This window comes from Motacilla alba, chromosome 1 (assembly GCF_015832195.1).
Source record: "Motacilla alba alba isolate MOTALB_02 chromosome 1, Motacilla_alba_V1.0_pri, whole genome shotgun sequence".
NCBI classification, from domain to species: Eukaryota; Metazoa; Chordata; class Aves; order Passeriformes; family Motacillidae; genus Motacilla; species Motacilla alba.
The window spans coordinates 42,127,223-42,148,964 of record NC_052016.1 but is presented as its reverse complement, the minus strand read 5'-3'; the positions used below and the strand labels follow the sequence as shown (position 1 = coordinate 42,148,964).

General features: G+C 39.9%; 1 protein-coding gene across 14 annotated transcripts in view; it reads right to left on the bottom strand.

Moving 5' to 3' along the window:
* DLG2 (discs large MAGUK scaffold protein 2) overlaps positions 1–21,742 on the bottom strand; it is a 981,924-nt gene that overhangs the window by 837,248 nt on the left and 122,934 nt on the right. The window lies entirely within an intron of this gene.

Here is a 21,742-nt window from a genome sequence, read left to right as displayed (position 1 = left end):
CTAAAGGTTGGATCAGGCCCAACAGCTCAGCATTACATGGGGCTAAGTACACAGAACTCCACAAGTCCTCTCTGAGGTTACAGCTTCTCTCACATGGAGAACCACTCATTCCCTTGGCTGGTTTCTAGTCACCAAAGGGTGTTGAGTATCTCCCATTTGTAATCTGGAAGGGAGTAAGGCATGGAAAGACAGCAAGGCAAAAATTTTCAAGGACAGCAGGAAACTGAATCCAGGTCTTCCCTCAGAAACTACAGAAGATCCAAGCAACTCCCTAAATGTTTCTTTCAGAAAGAGAAAATTGGTTTTGCAAGGAGCTAAAAAGCATGCATAAAAATTTCAGTTCATCTTTGCTTTCTTTGAATACCTGACATGTTTTTCATTGTTATTGTTTACAGGCAGCAATATAAACTCTTCAAATCAATACATTATTTATTTGCTCTAATCATCAAGACTTAAAGGATCCTGATCCTAAAGGAGCTCAGCTCCTGCAACTTCTCTAAAGTGGTTTGACAAAATTCAGCAGAAACTTCTATGGTAACATTTATCAAATGAGTGCAGCTGCAAAACAGGATAAGAAACTTACTTTGTTTACATTTTACATGTTTTTTTCTCAAATTTTTCACCATTAGTTGGTTCCAATATTTTGAAAGAACATAAAACAATGTCATAAGATGCTATGAAATGTTTCCATTGTTTTCCTTAGGGAAATGGGTCACAAATTCATTGTAAAGAGCAGAAAATCAAGGACATTAGGGGGGTTCAAACAGCTCAAGTGAGAGTAATTGTAATAAATCTGGAACAACTCTCTGTTCCAGTGTATTAAGGCTCAGCAATCATTAGCAAAATAATATATGGTTTCCCAACTTAAACAAAGCATATGTAAGAAATCCATCTGAACACCAAGAGATATTTAATTCTGTGTTATGAAATATATGGGACTGTATAATGCAAGAGGCAGAAAGAACACTTGCTGTGCATTGTGACAGATTTATTAAAAACTAACAGCCTTGGATTTGAGTATTTTCTTATCCTTGATTACATACAACCTCCCTTTGGATGCCAACAAAAAGTCTGTCCTGCTTAAAATTATTTGTATACTTTATAGCCAAAAGCTGCCTGCCCATGCAAAGGAAGTGTTTCAGCAACACCTCATTATTCCTGAACCATGACCAGGAGATGAAGAACTGGCAGCCCCACCATGACACACTACAAATGCAGTGGTCAACTTGCACTGCGCTTACACATCCTTGCAGGAGGTTCTGGAAATAATGACTTCAAGCTTTGACTACAATTATTGCCAAAACTATAGACTTTTTATCACACCCCTGCATCTAGAGGGCTGGTTGTTGGAACAACTCTATCTTCCTCTTCACAGAAAAAAGCATGATCTTATTTTCTTCAAACTGGTCAGAGAACAGAAGAGCTTTCATAAGCAAATGTTGCAAGGGCAGATCAAAACTTCACATGGTAACTTTATCCACATGGTTAGTAACCATGAGCCTTGCAGATCACACCTAAAGCAGCCTTCTAATTTTGTGCATAATTAACACTAATCTATTTAGATTACAATGCTATTTAGATTACTATGCTATTTAGACCAAAATGTCTTCAGCATGTCTCTTTCATTGGGCAAACACACACCATTATTTAAATATTTATTAATAAAATAATAACCACATTACCTACCTTGCTAATTTTGTCTAATTTTAACAGTGCTCAATGAAGTTTCTCTGTGCTTATAACACATCTTTGCAGGTAGATTTTTAGGACATGCACAACTGACACAAGCAAGTGACATAAAACTCTGCCTGATTACTTTTTGCCAAAGTACACAGATACGAGTTATGAAAGACTAAGTCACCAGTTCCACTTTCAGCAGGCAGCAGGTTCCCGTTCATGTCTGAGCCAGCAACCAGACAAAAGGAGCATCTGCCCTCACAGGCAATTATGGCATATGAGGTTTCCATGAGTTTCTATGGGAGGTCCTCCTACAGCACCCAAGCCATGTAAAAATGGTGAATGAATTCCCCAGTCTAGCATAAGAACTTATAAAATTCCCAGAATTGATACCGGATACATCAGTAGGAGGAACCATCCCCAATAGTTACCACATGTTTATTTCTTGGGGTGAAGCCCAAGACTGTGAATATAAAAAAAATACTAAAAAAATCCCCGGAAACATACGTGCAAACTTTATTCTGCTCTTCCACGATCTAAGATAGTTTCCAGAACTTTGAATTTATTTACACACATGGAATATTTTCTAGAGCAGATGTGGCTAGAAAAGGCTGATCAGCTCTATAAAGGGCCTAGGAGGGTGGGTGGAAGTGTGAGGAACTACAATCCATGAGCCCAAATAAGTGTGCAACTGCCTTAGGGCTCAGAGGGCTAATGCATCTCCTCCTACAGCCACTGGCTTGGGGAACACTCTCCTGTATGCTGTTAGTGAGAGCAGCTCAAAACAGAGCCTGCCCTAGATGTCTTTGGCCACTTTGGATCACCAGCTGGTAGCTCTGTTCCAGTCTCATGAGAGCCTGTCAATAAATGCCTGCTTGCCCCAAGTCATTTGCATGAGGAGAGAAAAGGAATAAAAAACCCCAGTGATTTGTTAACTTTTGGATGCTGATATCTATCAGGAAATCGATCATCCTGGTAACCAAATGCTCCCAGAAACATATTGCGCTGAGAGATACTGCTTGTATTTAATTAACTTTTCTACAGCAAGCATATTTGAAAATCATTAGAACATCTAAAATGCTACATTTCAACATAATATATGCTGGAATTATCCCTTTTGCAGGACATTGATGTAAATTAATTCATTCAGCAGCTATGCTGGAGTAGGAAGCAACCTGAGCTGAACTGAGATGCTCAGCAGGACACTGCTGCTAGCAAAGAACAGAGCACACCTCCATGCCAGGTACAGCCAACCTGCTCATGCTCTGCTCAAGCTGTGTGTGAACCAGAGCTGGACTCAAGTCAAATTCATCCTTTACAATGTGCCAGCAACAGCACGAATGCCTTCTGTGCCTGTGATCTGTCCTACAAGTTCTGCACCTTTCTGCCATACCTATGCAGAGTTGACAGCTCTCCTAAATGTGCTGTTAGCACCACAGGACCACAGAAAATAAAAAAGAAATAAAAGAAAAAGAAAAAAAAAAAGAATAAAAAATTGTACATCTTGGACAGGGTGTGGGAGACAAAGCATCATTGAGGGCTTGATAAGTTTTTCCTGCAATGTCATGCAGAGCAACAATCCTAGAGACCATAAGATGATGTGCTTTGCTAGTCCTATTTCTATGTCTCTTATATTCCTTATTACAGAAAGAAATGTCATCCAACAATTTTTTTTCACAGGATACGACTTTCACCAATATCATTGAAAACTCAGACAATCCCAGAGCAGGCCATGTTAGAAATTAAAACCAGAAATATAATCCCACAGAAGTCAAGCACTTGAATGTGCCTCAGCTGGGCCTAAATTTCAATCCAGAAATAATATAGCAGAGCTTTTTTTCTAATTCAGTATTTCTAAGGCCCTATAGAAAGGTATCATTCCATGTCAAATGATTTAGATGTCAGAAAGGATTTTATTTCCATGTTAGGGTTTCTTGTTCATTTTTTGATGACATCAAGGTTTGCTCCACATCACATTGCATTAGCTCAGACTTTGCAGCTGTCTTAAGTCAGGGTGATGTTGTAGAGCACTATGTCTCATGCCTAAGCCCTGCAAGAATGTCTTCCAGTTCCTTCTGCACCAGTCTTCCCAATATGACCAATAAATGTAAATGAAGAAAAATACACATTTGAGTATGGATTCTACTGTACAAATCACATCACAAGTGTTTTGGTTTTTTTTTAAGCTATTGTATTTGAAAGTGAGCATAAATATCACAATAATATTTAGTTTGCCCTGGGATTTTTATGATTTCACTTGAACTAATATGGATTCAACCTTTCAGAAAATTTTATGACAGCCCTAAAGAGTGTTACAGCTCAGGAACAATTATCTGGCTGTGGACTTGTGTCTCAGAAAGGTCAGGATCTGATTTAATGCTGCTCCACCCTCCTGAGAGCAAATCTTGCTCTCAGTGTGTTTCTGGATGTCAGAATGTCACTGGTGAACTTTGCATTTGCTCGTCCCCGATACAGATTTGACCATTAATCTAAAAGCTCTCATCCAAGCCATCAGTTACTGGAGTAGTCACTTTTGCTGGACTAATACAAAACCCACACTCAGACCTGATTTCCCTCACTATCTGTATCACACAATTATCTAGCTGCACTGTGACTCTGATCTACAGCAAGACAACTGACTTTCTAGGCAGGGAATTCAGGCAGGGAGGAGACACTTACTCATGCACCAGCTTTTCTCCTCCCAGACAGAGAGTTCAGATGAAGCTGGCTGGAGTCAGTTGGCCCCACAAACTCAAACCTGGTGACTGACCAGAACACACAGAGGATTCATTTTGCTAATCCAGGCTCTGTCTCCAGTGTCACTTGTCATAGAATCATAGGATGGTTTGGTTGGAAGGGAACTTTAAAGGTCATCTGTTCCAATGCCCCTCCCATGGGAAGAGACACCTTCCACTAGATCAGCTTGCTCAGAGTCCCATCCAGCCTGACTTTGAATAATTCCAGGGGGGGGTCGTCCACCATTTCTCTGAACAACCTGTTTCAGTCTTTCACCACTCTCATTGTAAAAAAAAACTTATTTATTATATATAAATCTAAATCTACTCTCCTTTAGTTTAAAATCATTACTCCTTGTCCTACCACAACATGCTCCACAAAGAAGTTTGTGCCCATCTTTCTTATAAGTTCCTTTTAGGTACTGGAAGGTGCCCTAAGGTCTCCCAGGAGCCTTCTCTTCTCCAGGTTGAAAATTCCAGCTCTCTCAGCCTGACTTCATAGGCGAGATGCTCCAGCCCCATCCTCTGGACTCACTACAACAGTCCACATCCTTCCCACATTGTGATCTGGATGCAGTATTCCAGGAGGGGTCTCAGGAGAGAGAAGCAAGGGGGCAGAAAAGAGAAGAGCTCACGCAGAGCTTTATTTTCAAGCTGGGAGACAAATCAAGGCACTCATGTGTCTCCTTCCTCAGGCAGCAAAGAATCACCAAGGTCACACAACAGTGGACTCTGCCATGTGTGATGGTTTGTAGAGCACGAAGGGCAGGGAGCAGGGCACTGCAGCCACTAGAGCCCTGGCAAACACAAGCCTTGAGATGGCTGTTGCTCAAGTACAGTCTTCCCTGCTGACACCTGGCACACTGAATAGCAGAGGTTGGCAGGACCTGATGTGGCATAGAGAAAAATTGAGAAAAAAAAAATCACAAAGATGAACTCTGCTGCTAGGATGAAGAGGATGAAGAGATAAATAATTCACAGTTCAGATGCATGAAAATGACACTCAAAGAATAAGACTGGACAGACTGGTTACAGTTTTCAGGCAAAGACACACCCCAGCTGTAGCTCTGTGCCAGGCAGATATCTGCCTGCAAGAAATTGGAGACAATTACCTTAGGTATTGCTGATGGGGTATTTTCCAAAACATTCCTGGTAGCAGTGGTTTTTAAACTCCATAGGGCAAATTTACAGGCTTCTGAACATGAGAATGAATAAACATTAAACAAATAAAGGCATTCTCTTCAGCTCAGTGGGATCTGACTCAGATCATTCTCCTCATTCCTTTACCTTTCAGCTATCAGCCTGCACTTTGCTGGGCATAAAGAAGATAAAACATGAAGAGTAATTTGGGATATTAAAGATCTATTTCTTTCAAATAAAGCAGAAGCTATTACTGAACTCTTATGAAGGCTGGAGGAAAAGGACTAGAAAAATTAAAAGGCTGAACATAATTAATGAATACTCATTTAAAATTCACTACCATAAAATATCCTGGAAGCAAAATCTACAGCTGAAGAGGGCAGGCTAAATGCAGAAACAAGCTCTGGAAGGAGCTCCATGTGGACTGTATCAAACTGAGAAGAAAGACAGGGAGCTGTGGTTGCTGGGAGATCCCTTCAAGCATGGGGTAATGACACCTGGCAAGAGGCCCTGCAAGCAGAAAGGTCACCTGCAGCAAGAGTGACGTGCTAAAGCACATGGTTTGATTCCAGTTGTGCCCACCTGCACATTCACACTGACATTTTGTTCATTAGCTTCAGTGGACTCCCTCCACAATTTAGCTCACTTTAGTGAAATCACAATCTTGCCGTGAAAATACAAGTAGAGCACAGCTGGAAGCAAATGCAAATACTTGGAAAACTAAAAAGAAAAAAAAAAGAAAGTAAGTCATTAATTGGAAGGGAAAACATGACTAATTATTTTAAATTAAATAATCTTTGCATGCTATTTTAATTAGCAAGGATAATGTTTATTTTACTTACATAGAAGTTCTGGATACATAAATTCCAACCTACATATTTCAGTTGCCATAACAACTTGATACATTTATTCTCTTGTGTCATTTTTTATTGCATCAGTGTAGATTTTTTTTTTTTAACAACCAAGAAAGGAAAAAAAAAAAAAAGCCAACTGCTTTGGTTGCTATAATAACACACTATTTTTTAATTGTGCTTTTCACATTTAATTCTTCTTGAAATCAATATTATTTTTCTCCAAAAATGTTCCTAGCACAGTGTGGAAAATTCACTACCAATTTCAGGGCTCAGTGTTGGGTCTGTCAAAAATCCCAAGGATATGTACAGCCCTTTAGCTCGAATATGACTCCACTAGTCTCCCCTACGATATATAGCTTGAGGTCAAGTTCTTAACAGAAGACCTACAGAGTAAGTCTAAGTCCCCAGTTAGTGCATTTTCCCCTGAAAACCAGAAATAAATTAAATTACATCTTTCTTTTAATTAAATTAACACCTTTCTTCAGAAAGGTGCACAATAGATTTGAGGCAGCAAACCTAACTGCAAAGATGCAAAACAGTTGAGCAAATCACTGCAGCATGCTCCAAGCCAGGAGGATCTTACAGAGCAGTTTCCACCCTTCATACACACTGGTCTAGCACATGATGAGCTTAACCACACTTTTATCCAGGAGCAGAGCTGGTTCCATAACTCCTGAGGTCTCCAAGGAATTGGATCAAATCTTTTGAAGTCAAGTGGCACTGTGATGAAAGAAACAGAATGAGGACAGCCTTTGTCCTTCCCTCTGTGCAGCATAGCAGAACCTGCTGTTGCCCATTGACCTTTCCCAACTCTGGACCCCTGCAAAAGGACCCTTTCCAATTAAATTGCAATTACCTAACTGCTGATGTTGCATTTCTATCTGGCCTCTTGTAACAGTCATAATGAGAGAGACTGTATTAATTACTATCAGTTATATTCAGGTGCAAGGTGAGGAACTGCTTAGTAACCATTGTTCCATACAGCTGGCACGGACTAACCTCAGATTAGAGATAATAGGACATTTATGAATGTAAGGTTAGAGGTTTTGATGGAGATAGACTTCCTGAAATGGCTCCTGTGGGCTGCCTTGGCCTCTGGGGGCAGCTCTTCATTTATTCCTAACTATAATACTTCTACTTTGGTCATTAAAGTCAGAATGGTTGCTTTCAAAGGACTGTATCCCTCTCAGTTGTCAGGAGAACAAGAGTCTGTATGTATATTGCCACACTGAGTTTAGGACAAGATCTAGCCCTTATTGCAGCCTTCCAGTACACAGAGAGGCCATCAGACAGCTGGAGAGGGACTTTTGACAAGGGCATGCAGCGATGGGACAAGGGGGAATGACTTTAAACTGAAAGAGAACAAGTCTAGGTTGGGTACTAAGAAGAAATTCTTTACCAAGAGACTGGTGAGGCACTGGAGCAAGTTGCCCAGAGAAGCTGCAGATGCTCCATCCATAGAAGTGTTGGAGGCCAGGCTGGATGGGACTTTGTGCAGCCCGGTCTACTGGAAGGTGTCCCTGTTCATGGCAGGGGGTTGGAACTGAAGGATCTTTAAGGTCCCTTCCAACCCCAACCCTTCTGTGATTCTAACTCAAAACAGGAGAAACACCCAAGAGTGCTATGTACTGCATGATAACCTTGCAGAAAATAAGAGTCACTCAGATAAAGTGAATTCTGATTTATCTCATGATGTGCTGCAGGTCCATAGCAAATCCAAGAATAGAATCCAATCTTCTGTCTCCTACACTGGCCCACACAGATTCTTCCTATGTACACACACCTCCAGAGAAATTACAGAGGAGGAAACTATCCACACTTCACTTGAGATTAAATTTTGTCTCTTTTTTTGCCAGAAATGGTGAAATTAATTCAGTCTACTCAATAGCAGTAATAAAACCAGTTCCATTTTGAGAGCAGGACTGATGTATCATAAAGTGATATTTAGGATAACCAAAGGTGTTTTACGCTAATACAATATAAAGACTGCATTAAATAAAAGAAAAAAGAACCTCAAACCATCAACAAAGCCACAAAATCAAAGCCTTGAAGAATATTGTAATGACTTTTACTTCTCAAGATAGTTTTGCTTGAAGCGTCTGAAATCTTGGTATAGAAGAATATTTGTTTCAGCCAGAGCCATAGGGAGGGGAAATAAGCAGTGGCTGTCATTATAATGGCAAGCTGCCTTGCTAAGTCATGGCTGCACAGCTCCACAATCATATGTACTCATCCTGACATACAAAAAGACTGAAGCTAAACAAAACCTTCAGCAAAACACAGTGCCATATCTTTTCATCCAGCTTCCTTCCTACAAAGCATTACAAAATGCTTCACACCGAAACATATCAAAGGTCCTTTCCCAAGGTCATTAAATTTCAGATTACATCATCACACTCCTTAAGTGATAACCAAAAAACAAAGTGAAGTAAAAGGGAAAACAGTATTCCCTGACTATTTTGCAGAAGGTTGCACTCCATGGATCTGCCAATGCTTGACAATTTCCTTTGTGACAAGTGTCATGACCTCAATGCTGGATGAGAATCTTTCATTGCCTAATGGGAAGATGGCAGAAGCCTGTATTTTGTATGAAGATCCAAGAACTATTAACATTAGCCATTTACCAAGGTTATTAAAAATTATGGACTGTACAGGGGTTTGGGCTTCTGTAAGCACAAAAGCATAAGGGCTACTGAGACTTAATTAAATAAATTTCATTGCCAACTGCAGTTGACATTGAGAAAAGATACAGATGCTTATGTACCAGGCAATGCCAAGAGTTGCAGGGAGGAATTCTCCTAGTCTGTGTACTGCTCCTTCCATGCGTACTACCTTGCACAGTCCATATGGATCCTGGACCAGGAATCCTTCAGAGGTATCAGCTTGAGCTGACCTGAGAAACAGTGCCCTTGTCACAGCTCACAGAGACCAAGGTCCAGATCAGAAGGGAACACTAACAGAAGGGAAACCCTGGATGAGGCAATAAATCCAGTCTAAAAACTGTCTGACTGCAACAGCACACGCTAAAGCTGCCTGCAATTCTATGCATTTGCAATGTGTCCATTCAGCTTAGGTAAGACTATCTCCTTTTGCTGGGATGTGTCTGTCATTGAGGAGGCTGGTATGGGTAGAGATGTAAATACAAATTTGGAATAATGTCAGATGAAAAATCTGAAAATACTTTCACTGTTGATGAGTATTTGCTTGAAACATCCCAAATCACCTTTATGATCATTACTGTACAACCTCACCTCTTATTAGCAGGGGCTCAAATTCCAATTCTGGTTTTATTCAGAAGCCTTATAAAAACTTGGATGCTTCTTAATGCAAACAAAACACAGTTCTGTGTGCTGTTCTGTATATTTAGCTGGCATAGAGTTAATTTTCTTCCTAGAAGCTGGTGCGGGGCTGTGTTGAGGATTTAGGATGAGAATAAAGTTGATAAGACACTGATGTTTTAGTTGTTGCTAAGCAGTGTTTACACTAAGCCAAGGACTTTTCTCACACCAGCCCACAAGCAAGAAGACTGGAGGAGCACAAGAACCTGGGAAGAGACAGCTGGGACAGCAGATCCCAAGTGTTTCAAAGGATATTCCATCCCATATGGCACCATGCTCAGTATGTAAGCCAGGGAGAAAACTAGGCACAGGTCACTGCTCAGGCACTGGCTGGTCACTGGTCAGTAGATGGAAGGTGTAACTTGTTTTGTATATTCAAAAATCTTTCTTGTTGTTGTTTCTATTTTCCCTTCCATTTCTGCTCTGTCAAAAAGCTTTGTCTAAAATCCCAAGTTTTCCTTTTTTTTTTCCCCCCCAATTCTTCCCTCCACCCCACTGAGAAGGGGTGAATGAGGAAGGGGCCGTGTGATGTTTATGTATCTGACAGGTTAAACCACGACAACAACCCCCATCTTGACAACCTATTGCATTATTACAACCACCACCAGGTTAATACCACATTTCACTAGCTTATAAACAAAGCTGAAGCTAGTCAGGATCACCTTCTGGACACATTTTGGTGCAGTACTTCGTCAAATATAGGTCACTAGAGGTGGCCCTAAAAGAGATGGTGGATTCTAATACTGCACTTTTAAAGGCTGTGGACAAAAATGTAGTTTGTACTATTAAGAAAAATACCTGAAATCAGCGATGTAGTTTCATGGTTTGGAAACACCCCCACATCTATTTTCTTAGCTATAGTTAACTAAGAATATTATTTTGAATATATGTGACCAACATCCTGATGCCACTTCACAAAGGCAATCCAAACCCTCATTTTCTTTTGGCTGAACTGCAACAAAGCCCTGTGAAGCCAGACAAACACTGGTTTTCCAAGATCATTATAACTTGAGCACTACTTTCTGTTCAGCATTGAGCAAGGATGCCAGATCAGTCCTCCCCTCCATGTGATGACTATGCACAGAACAGAGCACCAATATAAGGAGGGGTTTGGTCTCTGTCCAAGGGTAAGATGATCACAAATTGCAACCAAAATGTAACATATGATGATTCTAAACCTCAAAAGTAATAGAACTGTCCACCGTGAGTGCAGAGATACGTGCACATTCCCTATAGGCACAATCCCTAGATGGGGGAAAAGAATCAAGGAATCAAATCAATTGATATTGAATTAAGAAACAGCATTAATAAATACACCTATGACTGCAGAAGACGGACTGTTTCAGGCAATAATGTATTCAGCATCCTGAATACTGGAACATCTAACTGCAGGCTTGGTGCTGACCTAGCAAAGATGCCGCTGGGTGTGCCATGAGCATTTTCTGTCCAAAAAAGTACAAAATATCTCAAAAAAAGAATTCTGATTACATAAATAAAGGCATATGTCTGTCATGTATCTTCCTACTGCTCAGGAAGACACAAAGTTATCAGCTTTGTTACCTCTGCTTTTCTACAAACTGGCACAACAACAAAAAATGTGTGAGAGACAACACCAGCTTGGTGTAATGACTGACCTGAAATCTCTCAAGGGATCCTTTAACTCCTTCTTGTGGTAATTAAAAAATTCACACAGATTAAACTTGTTTTAGTGGTTCATTAAAACAACAATAATATAAAAGTTACCACTGCTTTATTTACACCAGAGTTTCAAAAGCCGCCTTCTGAGAAAATGGACTTCAAATCCACTATGTCTGTTACTGCTAATTCCTTTTTTTTTTTTCCAGCTCCTGCAAGAGCTATTTGACTTCTCTCTTCTCAGAAAGAGACACCATGACTACTTAAAAGTGCTGAGCTAAAAAATATATATACATACACAGTGACAGGGGCACAGGATTTCTGAAAACCAGGTAGGCTCTACACTTCTGGAAAGAACTGGAGGACTGGAGGACCTGGGAAAATGTCTTCATTTTGGTTTGTCCTTTCCAAGAAGAAATGTTATACAGCTACAGCAATTAATTGAACACCACTATTTGGGCTGTAACTGTTGAGCAACAAGGCTGCCCTTGTGTCAGAAAAGCACAAGAAACCAGACATATCAGCTGAGGTGCAGCCAGAATGCTGAATCCACTCAAAGGCACAGAGATCCATTTGCAGCTTCAATCATTTTTCCCCACTGGTATTCTGCAAGTCTGCACAAGCTGATGAAAGTGTGAGATCCAGCTAAGGTGAAATTTTTTAGACATGAGATATCTGAACTATATTAAAAATTCCATTTCAGAACTCATCTGTCAAACCAGTTTTCTGGGTTGTTGCGGGGGGGGGGGGGGTGAAATAGGCACCACACAGAGGCATAAGCCAATACCCAGCACAAGATCTGTTTTAGGTTAATACATGAGGGCTCAGCACAAGGTCTGTTTTGGGTTAATACCTGAGGGTTCTGCTCTACTACACTGTCCATTTTTCAATTCAAGACAGGAGAAACTGGAAAATCAAGAGCAAACAGTGGGGCAATATTGATCAAGAGAAGGAGAATATCATAGCAGGTGTGCTTTCAACAACTGCAACCACCTCTTCTTTTGGGACAAAACACAGTTTTGAAGATGAAATTAGATAGTTGCATAGCTCTCTCTGAAAAGCTTCTGTGCACTGGGGGTGACAATACCAGGAAGTTCCTCACTGAATATGCCATGAAGAGCTGAAGAGGCAGATGTGGAAGTCAAGAGTTAGTGAGGCACAGGAGTAGACACACAGAGAGATGACAGACCTTAGGAATAAGACAAAGTGGCAATCGATGGTGGAAGGGTGGAAGTTAACAGAGGCTTCCAACAGCAAGGTAAATATGGTTAAAGAAATTAGCTCAGAAAGTGATCTCTATGAAAAGACCATCCATTTGGATCGGTAAATGGATCAAGATTACCTAGGAAAAAGAAATCTATTTCTAAAGGCTCTTTTCAACAAGGACAAGAGTGACAAAGAGTGAAATTCACTCCTTCATGGTACACAAAGGTCTAGACAAGTGCTTAATTCACAATCCAGCTAAAGATTATAATGCCAAACAAACAGAAATTGTGTCATCTCTAAACCAGGGGCAGCTTTCACAATAGCCCGTGACCGATTAAAGTGGTATGAGGGAGGATCAAGGACAAGCAAACGTGTGAAATGTACAAGCTGAAAACGCATAACATCCTATGTTTCAGTATTTGTCTAGTATTTGTAACTGTACTATAAAAAAACCAAACAACTTGTGGTGGTAAGTTATATTTTCAAGTTGACAGCTTCCATTTAATTTACCAGGTTTGTTACTCTGGGGTCTGTATTTATGATTTGCTAAAACCTGAAAAAATCTGTTCCAGATTACAAAAAAACTAAACGAAAGAGGCTGGATATTTTCTCTTTCATATATATTTATCTTACTGAGCAAAGATACATTCATCTATCCAAGAAATCACTCCCAGGGCGACCTTTATGTGATCCAGAAGTCTTGGGGTGATATCATTCTTTATTCTTGGGAACTATTTAAGAAACATTTTAATAAAGAAGTATTGGTAGACTGCAGAAATATATAATGGACTCTTAAACCTCTCTGTGGAGACTTGTGTCCTTTGCACATGGAGGGCAGGGAATTCTCTTGCTTAGTTGCTCAGATTGGTGAAGAATCAGAGTTAATAAATGTGTGAGACAAATTGTTCTGAAATATTTTTAGAACGAATCTTAACTAGAGTACATTTGTCCCTGAATATCAATTTCACAGAACTCTTACAGCTTTATAGGACAAAGTATACTTTAGGAACTGATCTACTTGTTTTTGCAGGTAGCTAAAATATAACTTCTCAGAGTTATTAGAAACAATGAATTACATCACAAACTGTTCAGAGGAACTGCTGGCTTGTGGAAGAAACTTCATGGGACATTCTGACATTTTTACATTTGTAATTTTTTCAGACTAATCTGGTATTCCCTTGTTGAAACATATAATGTTTCAACATATTCTAAATTTATTTTTTTTTTAGAAAAAAATATGTTAAAATTGCAAGAGTTGTTAAGTTATATTTCCAAACTAAATCTATCAATTTTGACCTTGATAGACAGAAGTGGAATTTACACAATAGTCTGACCTCAATGCTTATCATAATAGAGACTTGCTGCTTAATTAAAAGTTTGGCTCATTCTGTATGCTGGTTGATACTCAGGCACATTTTCATTGGGGAAAATTATTGTTTCTGGTCCCTCACAGCTGTTCTGGCCTGCTCCCAATCCTTTGCAGATGTAATAACAAATCACAGATCAAAAAACTGCCAGGAGGTTGTTTGATAGGCATATTATATAAATGTGGAAAAAAAAATAAACCCAAATAAACCTGTTGTGGAGGATGTGACTCTCTCATTGATGCTGATCTGGTTTAATTTAATATCAAGATTCCAGATCCATCCCACTAATGTCAGTGGAAAACAATAATTAAACTAAACAATCAGATCTCCCTGTCAAAAAGGACATATGAAACCCATGAGTCCTCTAAACCCCCATGCAGGGCACACCAGCACGATCGAGATGTTAAACTAAAAGCATAGAATCATAAAATATCTTCAATTGGAAGGGACCCACTGTGGTCATTGAATCCAACTCCTGGCCCTGCACAAGACAGCCCCAAGAGTCACACCATGTTCCTTAAGGTATTGTCCAAACACTTCTTGAACTCTGTCAGGCTTGGTGCCTGGGAAGTGACCACTTCCCTGGGGAGCCTGTTCCAGTGCTCAGCTGCCCTCTGGGTGAAGAACCTTTTCCTAATATCCAACCTAAACCTCCCCACACAAAACTTTAGGCCATTCCCTTGGGTGTTATTGCTGGTCACCAGAGACAAGAGGTCAGTGCTGCTCCTTTGAGGAAGTTGCAGACTGCAATGAGGTCTCCCCTCAGCCTCCTCTTCTCCAGGCTGAACAGACCAAGTGCCCTCAGCCACTCCTCATATGGCTTCCCCTCAGGACCCCTTACCAACCTCATGGCCCTCCTTTGGACACTCTCTATTAGCTTTATATCTCTCTTATCTTGTGGTGCCCAAAACTGCACTCGAGGCAAGGCTGCCCCAGTGCAGAGCAGAGCAGGACAATCCCTGCCCTTGCCCAGCTGGCCATGCTGCCCCTGATGCACCCCAGGGCATGCTTGGTTCTCCTGACTGCCAGGGCACTGCTGACTCCTGTTCAGCTTGCCATTAATCAGGAACCCCATGTCCCTTTCCCCTGCACTGGGAAAAAAAGTGAGAGGAAACAAAGGAAAAGGCTTTTTTTTATCATGAACATGTCTAACTATGTCAACACAAGGAGAAGGCAAAAGCAGAATGATGTCTAGTTCCGAGCCTTGTCCATGGGACAGAAATTGTCTGTTTAGAGAGTGGCATGATATGTATGTTGCCCTACTCTCAGCATCACAAGAGCATTTCTGTCCACAGGATGACACTGCTCTGCATAGATACAACTTGGTTAAAATGGAAACATTGGTCTGACCATATTAAAACACATTCAGAAACAACTCTAAAATGACATTTAGCAGACGCTCTGGCACTCAAGTTATTGACAAGCTACAGAACAAATAACAAATTTATAAATAGAGACCCAGCATGGATACCCAGTATGGGCAAGGCATTTAGCTGCAGCTAGTAATAAATAAGGGTTTTAATAACACAGTGACTTTGCAGTTACCCATTTCTAAACATTAGTCAACCCAGTTGAGAAGAAAAGCAAAGTGTATAAAATAATCTCTTCAAGTAAAGGAAAACTTAATAGTGCATTAAAAAAATAAATTACAAAGCTACTGTATATTAAAAAATAATAATAAACCTAACAAACATGGAGCTAAGCTTCAGCACTGTTGTTCAGTAATTATCTAGTAAGGGTTGTTATACATCCTTGGGTGCTAAAGGAAAATGACTAGCTAAACACATATCAAGATGTCACTTATACTATACCCCTTAAAAAGACTGCTGCTGTCTTGAAGGAGAGCTCAGTGCCAAAGAGAATTACTTGGGAATTGGCTCTGGCACAAAATCAACCCACAGACACAAATTGCATTTGATCAGATAAATGTATACTATAGTGCTAAATCTAGTGAAGAAACAGATGCATAAAACTCAATGTTTTGAACCCTTCTAATGGAACATTATGGTTGATCATACCTAATGACTCTTGCATATTAAGTATAATCACTTAAACAGAATCAAATGTGGCTCCTGGGAGTAAATCAAGCCATACAAATTAAGCTGTACCCAGTTGCAAACAAAGAAAACAAACAAAATTCCAGAGAAGAGACTGAATTTTCATAGGCATACATAGTAGGGGCTGCAGTTCCATGTATTTTAGACAAGATGTTAGTGTGAAACAGATTAATGGTTTGTTAATTGCTTCAGCAGAAGATTTTTAAGTAAGGGTTTTACTACTGGAACTTTTAACAAGCCAGCACTTAGAGGACAGAGAGGTAATTACAGTGTTTATTATAGCTGGGTACAAGGATAGCAGGCATTCCTGAAGCAAACAGATATAAGAAGATTCATTCTGCATGATGCAATTAAATATATTTGCAAAACAAGCCTCTAAACATAAGAAATGCATGAAACAACAGGAATTAAATGATGAACTAGAATCTTTGGGGACCATGTCAAAGCAATGATCCCACACTGTGCTGCAATGAAGATTGTGCATATGAGATCAGGGTGTGATGACCAAACTTGCACAGCAACTACAAATTATTATCATTCAATATGGCAGAAGCATCTGCATCATATGCCCTGTAAGTAAATAGTCTTTTCATGCAATGATACAGGAGCAGGCAGACTTTCAGTTGCCAGATCTATAGGTATGTGCAACAGCAGAGCATTCTTTTCCTTCACCTCAGCTTTCCATACAGATGAAGATCAAAACACTGCTGACCAGAAATAAGTAACACTGAAGACCAAATTAAAGAATACAGAGGTTAAAACAAAGGGTAAATTTATGTCTTTTAATGAGTGCATGGAGGTGAGCACATGCCTGCAGCTTCAAGCAGTGTTTCTATTGTCATGCTAAAGAGCCACTCCATTTTTGTTTTACCAGATGGATTCCTCCATCCAGGTGATTTTTTTTGTTCTCCATTATTGCATTTTCTAAACATCTCAGGGTGTGAGAGACATCCTTTAGCTACTGACTGCTTATTGCAATGCAGAGAGCCCTATTGGGGAAGAAAGCTTTTTCCCAGGCCAGTGACCATTTGCTAAGCTGAAGAGCTGGGCTCAGACCTGCACACCTGCTCTCAGGCTGCAGGAGCCCACTAATACTGCTGCACAGAAAGCAGAGATGGAGAATACCTTTCCCCAGACTTATCTGGAACTGGGAAAGGAGAGGGCACTTCTCAAAGCAGTGGAAGACCTGAATTTAAACAACTTTCAGCTCAATCCCTATCTCACATTTTCTAGGGGTGAAAATAAATAAGTCTTTCTTTTTCCAACAGGGACAATTTAAGAGCCATAATTTCAAGAAAATGCTTTCAAGCTGTGAATGCTAGTCTTATAAACCTTGGTCCAAAGAAGTAATGAGGCTCTTTGGCAGAGGTGAAATTACAAACAAATCCTGTCTTCATGATTTCTAGCAGCAGATTGGGCACATCCCCAGTCAGCTGCGGTGAATACCACACTGAATGTTTATAAAATAGGGTAAGGCTGAATTTCCCAGCACTGAACAGTTTCTGTACTTCTAGTTCAAATAAATTCAGATTAGACTTGCAAAACAGCTAAAGCACCCAATATAAGGCTCGGTCTTTTCAGACTCTTTCCTGAGCATTTGCTCCTGGCCCCCATGGGAAGCCAAGTACCAGGCTACATGGACAGATAACTATTGCTTGGTTTAAGCCAACGTAGATGCTTTATTAATGCAACTTGCAATGACTCAGCCTGAAAGCATTCAAGATCCTCAGAAATTCTGGAGGCACATGATCTTTGTAGCATCACAGGTACCATAGTTCTCTAAGTAGGTACCTGACTTTGTTTGTCCCAAAATGCGCTTGTCTGGAACATACCAATCAGCCCAATGCCTAAGAGGTGTCAGCATCCACAAACTCCATGCTTCTGGCATACCTTCACAACCTGCTCAGTTAGGTGAACTCCAGCTACACTTCCTCCCCTATGTGTCACCAACCCTCCCACTGAATGCAACATCCCGCATCCCCCAAATGCAGTTTGAGAGGAATGAACATACGGCTCCCTGGGACATAGTGGGCATTTGAAGTGAAGTTCTTAATTTTTTCTGTTAAATCCTCCCCCTTCCTGATTTAAATATAAGTATGGTGACAATGGGGAGGTGGAAAAGAATGAAGAGAAAACAGGGAGAAGGGCTTTGCATTTATGACTTTTCAACACTGAGAAATATTAGGTTTGGATTGAATATTACAAGGAAGTTCTTCACTACAAGGATAGTGAGATACTGGAACCCAGGAAAGCTGCAGTTGCCACATCCTTGAGAGTGTTCAAGGCCAATTTGCAAGTGGCTTTAGAAACCTGGTCAACTGGAACATATCCCTGCTCATAGCAGTAGGGAGCTGGCACTAGGTGATCTTTAAGGTCCTTTCCAACTCAAACCATTCTGCGATGTTGTGTGATTCTGTGATGTGTCCAAGTGTTTTCTGGAACAGGATTGAATAAAACATTATCATGTCTACTACTATTTGAACAAAATCTAATGGGTTCTAATTGTCATTAGAGAAACTCCAGTGTGTCATCAGGAAAGACGTTCCATCAGTGAGGAAACAGTTGACTCTCCAGTGTGGGAGGTTTTATAAAACAGACTAGGCAAAAATGTCAGAAACAGCTCAAATGCAGTTGATCTGCCCCAGGGCAAGAGAATGGACAACAGGGGTATTTTAGACCTTATCAAGAGTTATATTCTAGAGTTCCTATATCATAATGAATAAGTTGGACTTTCATTTAGTACCCAATATGCCACATTCCCTGCTTTCTATCTGAATATATGAAACAAAAAAAGCCTTTGCAAATAGAACCTAATAAACATTTCTAGTGAATCTGAACATGGCCCAAAAACTGCTTCATTGATTCTGAAATGATCCACCAACTTAAGCGGATTTTGTCAAGATGCATTTACAGGAGGGAAAGCAGCATGGAAAAATTCACACAAAAACACATTCATATGGGTCCTTCTCTCTTCCTTTTCACTAACACCCACCCACTTGAATTATTTTTGTCTATGATATTTAGAGCTCTGCCAGATACATTGACACATATATTTAGTCTCTATGGAGGGTGAAATGCAATAATAATGTGATGACAAGAAATATACTGCATTTTTCATCTGCAAACATTGAAGTCACTGTTTACTCAGACAATCAACAAAGCTGTTAATGATGAAGTGAAAAGCAAGGATGTGGTGTTTAAATACATAGGCCATACCTAAACATTTATCAATTTCATGTGCACTAGGGTATCCTTCAGGATTAAAACCTAAACAGCACAGAATTTAGCTAGAAGCATGCAAGCAAAAAAAAAAAAAAAACCTGCAAAAACAAAACAAAACAACAAAAATAGTAAATACCACTAAAATCCCAACACTTTTGTTAATTCCACTGTCCATAGCCATGGAAGCGTGCATGCACACAAAAAAATGTGGATGCAACTGGTTCTGACACATACTGTGAGCTCTTATATTCCACTGACTTTTCTCTTCCTTTTACAAAGGCCATTCAAAATTACAGTCTCTGAGTCTGGGAGACACCTCTCTTCCCAGGAACTCTCTGAGAATGATAGGAGATTATAGGATGAGTCATGATCCTTTCACGTCTATTTAAAGAGATGAAGATCCAGCCCCAATATGCTGTAAGATCTAGAACCAGTTTGCCAAAAAGCACTATGGGAATCACAGATGCAACGTGGCAAAATTGTACAGTATTGCAAACAACCAAACACCTTTTCTCTTATCTAAAAATCTACACTTTCAGAAAAGCAAGCACATAAATACAAAGCAGGGTTCACAGAACAGTAAAAGCTGCCTTCCAAAAGGAAAGCGACAATTACCAATTATCAAAAATTAAGACAGAAAAAGGATCAATTTATATAGAAAAAATTACATACAGACAGCCAAGGCATGAAAGATGGCCTCTGGACTGGCTGATTATCCTTGGGCTTAGAGTGCTGCATCCAGCTCTGAGGTCCTCAGCACTGCAAGGACATTGACCTGCTGGAGCACATCCAGAGGAGGTCACAAAGATCCTCAGGGGGATGAAGCACTTCTCCTATGAGGAAAGCTAAGAGAATTGGGATTGTTCAGTGTGAAGAACAGAAGGCTTGGGAGTGACCTAACTGCAGCCTCCAGTACCTGAAAGGAGCCTACAAGAAAGCTGGAGAGAGAATTTTGACAAGGTGTAGTAGTGATAAGACAAGGGAATGGCTTTAAAGTGAAAGATGGGAGGTTTAGATTAGATAGAAGAAATGGAAGGAAGAAATTCTTTACTGTGAGGGGGAGGAGACACTGAAACAGGTTGTCCAGAAAAGTTGTGGATGCCTCATCCCTGGAAATGTTCAAGGTCAAGTTGGATGGGGCTCTGAGCAACATGCTCTAGTGGAAGGCATCCCTGCCCCCCAGGTTAGATCTTTAAGGTCCCTTCCAATAAAAGTCATTCCATAATTCTATGATTCTGCGAAAGAAGGGAGGACTTTTCGTTCCAAATTTGGGACATGTAATTGAGGATGGAAAGTACAAAACAATCAATCATTTTCCATGAGGAATGGGAATAGACCATGAATAAGAATTTGCATGATATATTAGATTATTTGGTTACATTTTCATATGGTAATTTTTCATAGAAAGCAAATCTTGGATTTGTACAGCAGCTTGTAAATCCAGCTTGCACTAACCAGCTCTGACTCGAAACTGCTAATAGTATGGTGGGCTGTCATAAGGAAAAAACCAAAAGCCTACACTTCCAGTCTCTTTCCCCTGAATCAGACCCTTAAAATAGATATGAATTTTTAAGGGACTAAACACTTTGTTCTCCCATTACCCTGATGAAATTTATGGAGAGACAGCAAATTTGAAAATGGCACTCTGGACTCTGACTGTCAGCACCCTGCCTTGGAAAGGCTATTCCAGTTTCTATGCTATAGTTTTCTATTGTTTTCCTTTAAATCAGAACTTTTTTTCATAAAATGAGAAACATTTGGGTTGGCCCTGTATCTATTATCTTCAGCATAGAATATAGAGTTCAAATTCCCCTGTACAACAGCACACCTCTCAGATAGCAATAACTTTCAGGAAGATGGGGTTGGGGGTCAAATACTTTGATGAGGCTGGAATAAAAAAAGAGTCTGTCCACTGTCTTCATTAGATGCTCCAAGAGATAACAGGAATACACTTTCACCATTTTAAAGAATAAAGATTTGTGCTTAAAAATATTTAAAATAAGATAGATAATAGCTGTCTGTGCCTTCAAACTGTGACTCAAATGTTAAATCATTCATGGGTTGTATCGTACATTAGTGTTAAGACTCATTTGTTCTGATTTCACTCAAAACCAGAATGCTTGTTCTCATTAATTCTGCAAGCTTCTTTTGCTAATTAATTTTTACAATAAATTTCTTCATTTCTTCTGAGAGTTTTGTTCTAGCCACCTGCAATTCTGATCTATCTTTTTAAAGAATCACATCTAAAATGTCATGTAGAACTAATTTCTGTCTGAGTTTTAAATTGTTAAAAAGGAGGAAAGCTCTTTAAAAATAGTCATGCCTATGGCAAAGTTTTTGCCAACAACTTTTGAAACTTGAAATGCCTTACTTACCATGACAACAATGAAAATATTTATACCTTTCCCTTATCTTTGATTCTGGTCTGGAGATTTGCAGTTTGCAGTCCATGCCCACCCTATTTCTGTTTCACTGTTTAAGAGCACAGCAATGCATTGCTTGCTTCTGTGG